A 7159-nucleotide genomic window follows, 5' to 3' on the forward strand; every position below is an offset into this window, starting at 1 on the left:
GTCAGGGCTGCTGTAATTCTACATGAGGGGCCGATGGTACTCGATGTTACCGATGTATACTCTGGACTTTAAGGTTTTACGGATGTGAGATAGAGGTAGTGGGAGGCAGTGGGCGTCTCTATGCTGGCAGGGCGATAGCAATCATTAGCATGCTTTTGCAGCAGACCTGCGTGCAATTACGGAGCTGCGATAGCAATAGCGATCCTTAATGGATCAGACCGTAAGACTGAAAGAGAGATTTAATAAGTAGGATAAGAAAGAAGGTAAGGCTGTGTCCGGAAGACCTAGGGTTCGTAATGTTTGTGTGAGTGGTCAATGGTGTCATATGCAGCAGAGATACCCAGGAGAATCAGAAGTGAGTAGTGGCCTTTGCACTTAGCAGCAGGGCCATAGAGAGCCTGGCTGGGCCCGGGTAAAGGAGGGGGCGTGGCCTAATTGTGGGAGGCATGGCCACGCCCCCTTGAAAAAAAATAGAAAAAATATAACTTTTTCAGCGCCGCTTAGCGGCGCTGCAAGCCGGGGAGGGGGACGCTGTAAGCCCCCCAGCCCAGCATTAAGCAGAGGGGGGGGCGCGATCAGTGTGATCGCTCCCCCCCCACAACCATAGGAGACTGCTCCAAGCAGTCTCACACAGCAGCCCAGCACAAGTTGTGTGCTGAGCTGCTGTGAGGGAGGGGGGGCGACGCCGGACCCGGGTAAACTGTACCCGCTCCCCCCCCCTCTCGGCGCCCATGCTTAGAAGTGATGCAATCATTCACCATTTTAATTAGTGCAGTCTCTGCGAAGTGATGGAAAAGATTGACTGAATTGGATCTAGTAAGATTTGCAAGTACAGAAAGTGTCTCAGGTATCTTTGAGGAACAAGAGAGCTGAGAGATAAGACAGTAATTTTAGGGAGAGAGAGGGGTAAATTTACTAAGATGGGAGCAGGTGCGCCGAGGGGTGGGGGGAGCAGGTACTAATTACCCGGGCCCGGGCTTGCTGGCAGGGCCTGGCTGGGGTCCGTGTCCAACCCCGCTCCTTCCCCTGCCGTTGCTCTTGGCGGGCCTGGATGGGAGTTCTATTAAGAAGTGATGTTGCCCATAGCAACCAATCAGATTCCAGGTATTATCTTCTGGAAGGTGCTAGATAAATGAGAAGTAGAATCTGATTGGTTGCTATGGGCAACATCACCTCGTAATAGAACTCCCATCTTAGAAAATGTACCCATTAGGGTCAGAATTGTTTTTTTTTTTTCAAAATAGGAGTAATCACTGCATGCTGGAATAATGACAGATAGATATCATTAGAGAAAGAGAGATTGTAAGGGCAGGGTGCAGCAATGTCAGAAATGTGGTCAAACCCCTTGAAAATGAAGTGTTGGTGGTTTGACCACATTTCTCATATATACCAAGCCCAAGAATGTGATACATTCCGGGGCTTGGATGCAGTTGGCAACGCCATCTTGCCCAATAGAAGCCTATGGACTTCTATTCATGATGCCCCCCTGGGAGGGATCCCTCACATCACCCCTGTGGCGCGTGTGACCTTCTGCGCATGTGAAGAAGGACCCCAGTGAGAATTCTGGCTCATAGACCTGGAAGTCTCTCACTCACAAAGGGTCGCTATTACCGAGACAGCTGCCATTTCTCTTTCTGCATACGGGCGTAATTAACACCGGCATGCATGTAACGAGTGGCGGGATGCATTGCAAATTGTGATGCGTCATGCACCCCGCCCCAGGTCTTATGGTTGGAATGAGAACAGAGTCAGAACTCTACTGATATGTGACAGTACAGGAAAGGGAGAGCTAGTAGAGTGGGAAGCTGATATGTGACAGTACAGGAAAGGGAGAGCTAGTAGAGTAGGAAGCTGATATGTGACAGTACAGGAAAGGGAGAGCTAGTAGAGGAGGAAGCTGATATGTGACAGTACAGGAAAGGGAGAGCTAGTAGAGTAGGAAGCTATGTGACAGTACAGGAAAGGGAGAGCTAGTAGAGTAGGAAGCTGATATGTGACAGTACAGGAAAGGGAGAGCTAGTAGAGTGGGAAGCTGATATGTGACAGTACAGGAAAGGGAGAGCTAGTAGAGTGGGAAGCTGATATCTGACAGTACAGGAAAGGGAGAGCTAGTAGAGTAGGAAGCTGATATGTGACAGTACAGGAAAGGGAGAGCTAGTAGAGTAGGAAGCTGATATGTGACAGTACAGGAAAGGGAGAGCTAGTAGAGTAGGAAGCTGATATGTGACAGTACAGGAAAGGGAGAGCTAGTAGAGTAGGAAGCTGATATGTGACAGTACAGGAAAGGGAGAGCTAGTAGAGTAGGAAGCTGATATGTGACAGTACAGGAAAGGGAGAGCTAGTAGAGTAGGAAGCTGATATGTGACAGTACAGGAAAGGGAGAGCTAGTAGAGTAGGAAGATGATAAGAGAGGAAATAACGTCATCTTCATTTGTGGGAATAAATAGAGAGAAGGTGCCAGGTGGATCTGGGAAGGAATTGAGGAGATTGCCAGACGAGGAAGAAGATATTATTTCAGATCAGATTTCATCAATCTTCTCTTTGAAGTAGGAAGTTATATCTTGGGCACTTATAGTAGCCAGTGGGCTTGGTGTTTCAGGGGTGAGCAGAGATTTAAATGTAGTAAAAAAGATGCTTTGGGTTAGAAGCTTGAGCAAAGATGAGACATTGGAAATGTGTGTTTTTGGCAGTGTCCAGATCTTTTTAGTAGGAGTTGTAAATTGCGTATGTGAGGAGCATGAGGATAACGCCAATGACATTCTACTTCATGTGAGAATCTTAGGAGGTGTCTTGTTACTTTAGAATGTAATGGTTCACATCTAAGTCTAAGTGGATTGTGAATCTGTACCTGGAGCGACTGCTATTTCTAGAGTTTGGTTAGTTATCATCACCAGGATAAGTGAAAGGGGAATTTGGAGAGAAAAGTTGTTGCAGAGATTTGGGAGGTTTTTGAAAATCAATAGTTAATATTTCTGTGACAGAGGGGTAAAAGGGGGACTCTCTAGAATCTCCCGAGACTGGGGTGAGACTGAGAGACACAAGAGTGGTAAGGCTGAGAGTCATGGGGGATGTGCTGGAGAGAAACAGGGAGGATGAGGCTGAGAGACATCAGCTGGGATAAGGCTGGCATACATAGGGGGATGAGCCTGAGGCTAGGAGACACAGTAGGGAATGAGGCTGAGAGACACAAGGGGGAAGCTGGGATACACAGGGGATGTGATAAGGCTGAGAGACACAGGGAGGGATGAGGCTAAGAGACACAGGGGTCTAGTTACTAAGCAGTGTTAGGAGACAGAGTGAAAAGTGATAAGGTGCCAGCCAATCAGCTCCTAACTGCCATCTCACAGGCTGTGTTTGAAAAATGACAGTTGGGAGCTGATTGGCTGTCACCTTATCACTTTCTTATCACTTTTCACTCTGTCTCCTAACACTGCTTAGTAAATAGACCCCACAGGGTGGGGTGAGCTTGGGAGACACAGGGATGAGACTGAGAGACACAAGAGATATGAGGTTGAGAGACACAGTGGGGTGAGTCAATGGCTGGAAATAAACACAGGGGAGTAGGCTAGAGAGACAGGGGGAATGGTCTTGAAGTGGTTCTCAAACTCGGTCCTCAGGTCCCAAAACAGTTTACATTTTCCAGGTCCCCTAGCAGGTGCACAGGTGTAGTCATTACTCACTGACACATTTTAAAAGATCCACAGGTGGAGCTAATTATGTCACTTGTAATTCTGTGAGGAGACCTGGAAAACATGCACTGTTTGAGAACCTGTGATCTTGTACATTCTATAAAATGATAGCTAGAATCTGATTGGTTACTATGGGTAAATATACACTGAAAGGTTTGTTAAAATTTCCCCCTCTGCCCAGGGCCGTAGAGAGCCCTGCCGGTCCCAGGTACAGAGGGGGCACGGCCTAATCGCAGGAGGCATGGCCACGCCCCCTTGAGCAAAAAAACAACAACACAGTTTTGCAGCGCCGCTGCGCGCCGGGGAGGGGGTGCTGTGAACCCCTCAGCCCGGCGCAAAGCCAGGGGGGGTGCGATCAGTGTGATTGCTCCCCCCCACAGGCATAGGAGACTGCTGTGGCTGCTGTGAGGGAGAGAGAAGGGAGGGGGGAGCGGCACCGAGCCCCCCGCCGGGCCACTCAGGAAGCCCGTGCCCAGGTAAACAGTATCTGCTCCCCCCTCCCCTCTCGGCGCCCCTGCCTCCGCCTAATACGTATAGGGATACTAACAAGTTGATACTTTCTTCATATATAATACCAGTTGGTATATAGATGTGGAACTCTGCAAGTATCTTTTAAATTATTAGGTATTTATTATGAGCACCGTAGCTAGAAGAGATACAATTTACAGTTGTTACAATTTGTTTTCCAGTTATGCCGGCCATACACGGTGCGATCGATAGGCACCGTGCAATGTAATGGGGGATCCGACATCCGACATATCAGGCGGTTCCTACACATGGTGCAATCGGGTGGCCGACCGCCCAAAATTACGGCTCCCCTTCCTCTACCCGCATAGCGCTGCATGGGATCGCACATCGCATCCCCTGATCAACTGAACCTGCAGTAAGATTAGGGGGTGCGAAGTACAACCCCACGGGTGCGCGCTCGGTCCGACATCAGGCCCATACACGGTGCGATATAGCAGCCAAATCGTACCAATCAGTCAGATCGGCTACTTTATCGCAGCGTGTTTGGGGGCCTTTACATAAGAAGTTCTAGTATTCATTGCTTGGGATAATATGGGATGTTTATATATTTTCCTTAATATATATATATATACACATAAATACAAATATATAGTAATAAAATAAACTTAAATAGATTATACATACAGTGCCCCCTAAGCCGCAACCTGTTTGACAGTCTGCGGCTGCTTGGGGGCAGAGAGGGGGCAGCGACCGGGTCCGTTCTACAAAACGGAGACCATGGTCTGCGTCTTCCAACACAAACTTCCTGGTCCCGGCAGCATGAAACCACCGGCCATACTGGGTAACCTGAGGGTTACTCAGGTGGCCGATGGTAACGCAAGTGATCCGATGGCTGCGTCCTCGGACACAGCTGGGGATCCCTGAAGTGTGCAGGAGTCGTCTTTATACTACAGACGCCTCCTGTGCTATTGCATATGTTATCATCGCCGCTCCGCCGACAGGACCAATAATTGTGTAGGGTTTACGCAGCACCATCAGGCAAAAAGAGGTTGTTTTTGCTCCCAATATAGTGAGTGCTGCATTCACTATGTTGTTCATGTCGTATTGATATCCTTCAGTGTGTGCCGACCTCGGCCGCTGTCTGGTGTATGGTGTACTGAGACACTATATCAGTGAGACAATTTGGAATAGAAAGGATCATTTGGATTATTGGGTAGTGTGTGCACTGTATGTCGCTGTTTTTGGGATTGTTTTGTTCGGTTGGAATTGAGTATTGTTGGGTAAAATCGTATATTGGGGGTGATTCAGCAAAGAACGCAGGAGCTAAAGCAGCTGCGATAGCTGTAATATGGTAAAGCAGCAGGAGGCATCTAAACCTCCCACATGCATTAATTATCCAAGCTCCATCCAAAGAAGCAGCATCGAATAATATGCGTTCCCATCAGCCGGGTTCAGTGACCCATGAGGTGACGCAAACAAGCCAGCTGCCGCAGATACAACAAAGGAGCCAGGAAATCTCCATCAGACGACGGAGATCCTGGCCTCTTCCCCCTTCCCCCCCCCCCAGATGGCGGCCACACGTCTCCATTTTGGGAAACGGATCCGGCGCCCGCGCAGATTCCAGACGATCGGGAATCTGCGTTTGGCAGTACACTTACGTGCACTGCTGAATAAGACCCTTTGTGTACCCACCATGACACAATCCAAAATGTAGAATCATTTTTGAAACCCAGGAAGTCATTATGGGTCATCAATTATTAGGTTTTAGGCCCCAAAATTATAATTTCCTATCAACACTATTAGCAGCAATAGGAAAGTATTATTCGCCTGAAAGTATCTAAATACTCAGAGGCTCCTCCTGTCCCTGCGATGTGTAAGACATGAAGTGATCGTTAATGCGATCACTTCACTACTCTATCAGGACACTGCAGACTGCTGAGCGCACATGGGCAGTGACCATTGCCAGATGTGGGGGTGGGGTGGGGGTTCCTACAGAACCCTCTTTCAGTAATTTTTGCGATCTGTAGCTCATAGTCTACAGCGGCTAATGCCATCTAAAGATGGCATTAGCTGCTGGGGCCAAGCTTGGTAAATCCAAGAGTGGCCCTCATAGAAGATACTGAGATATCTACTGTGGTCCCTCAATGGGAATCACCAGAAAATGTGTATTTTCAGGGGATATCCTGCAAGTATTATTTGATAAATAAGCCATTATGGGAAGAATACAATTAGCTTTGAGGTTCCGTTGTAACCTTATGGCATAATGCTCTGCATGATATCTGGTCAGAGAGGTATCGCTTGTTTTCAGTTTGCTCCCCAGAGAAATACAGCTGCAGTCAGAACGAGAATTAAATCTGCCCCTAAACATCCAATGCAGCGTAGGACCAAAATACACCTGAGGTTATAAAAGAGCAGTTATTTTCTAAGGAATAAATCGGTATACTCACTATTTTCAGGGATTTCACAGGAGCGGTCAGGCTCTCACAGTGGCAATGATGACTTATATAGGATTATGTATCCACATTATTGTGCAAGCTGAGACCTCTCTAAACATTAACCAGATAACCTTCCGGCTGCGGGTTCACAGCTGGGGGAGTAAATACTGACCAGTTCCATCTATTTGCTTCTACGTTGTCTCAGCGTCAGAAAAAAATCAGTCACAATTTTTTATTGCTGCCTCTTTTGGACCCCAAGGCCTTTATGTACTAATGGGCAATTGCTGATCATTATTGGCTTTCAAGAATAGTTTTTAAATGGCGACTGGAATCAATGATAAACCAGCCTGATTTATCATTGGTGCCCGTTGCTGTTCTAAAACTAATGTTCAAAGCGGCTGGTGATTGGCAGCTTTGACAAAATGGCCGTTAATAAATAAACCCCCATATTAGATTAGAAGATCGTCTATTGCAATATTGATTTGAAATTGTATAAACCGCACCTACGGCAGTGTTTAGCTGATGGCAAAGAGGTGCGTGTAAGGGAAGTTCTGTGACATAAGGGGC

General features: G+C 47.5%; 1 protein-coding gene across 1 annotated transcript in view; it reads right to left on the reverse strand.

The window, feature by feature from the left end:
• Positions 1 to 6622, reverse strand: part of LOC148441998 (alpha-1-antiproteinase-like) — a 31763-nt gene extending 25141 nt beyond the window's left edge. Inside the window, exon 1 of the mRNA XM_088464342.1 lies at positions 6605 to 6622. The gene's annotated coding sequence lies outside the window, so the exon portion shown is untranslated. The remainder of the gene's footprint in view (positions 1 to 6604) is intronic.
• Positions 6623 to 7159: the final 537 nt, after the last annotated feature.

This window comes from Taudactylus pleione, unplaced genomic scaffold, assembly GCF_031769625.1.
Source record: "Taudactylus pleione unplaced genomic scaffold, aTauple2 ptg001661l, whole genome shotgun sequence".
NCBI classification, from domain to species: domain Eukaryota; kingdom Metazoa; phylum Chordata; class Amphibia; order Anura; family Myobatrachidae; genus Taudactylus; species Taudactylus pleione.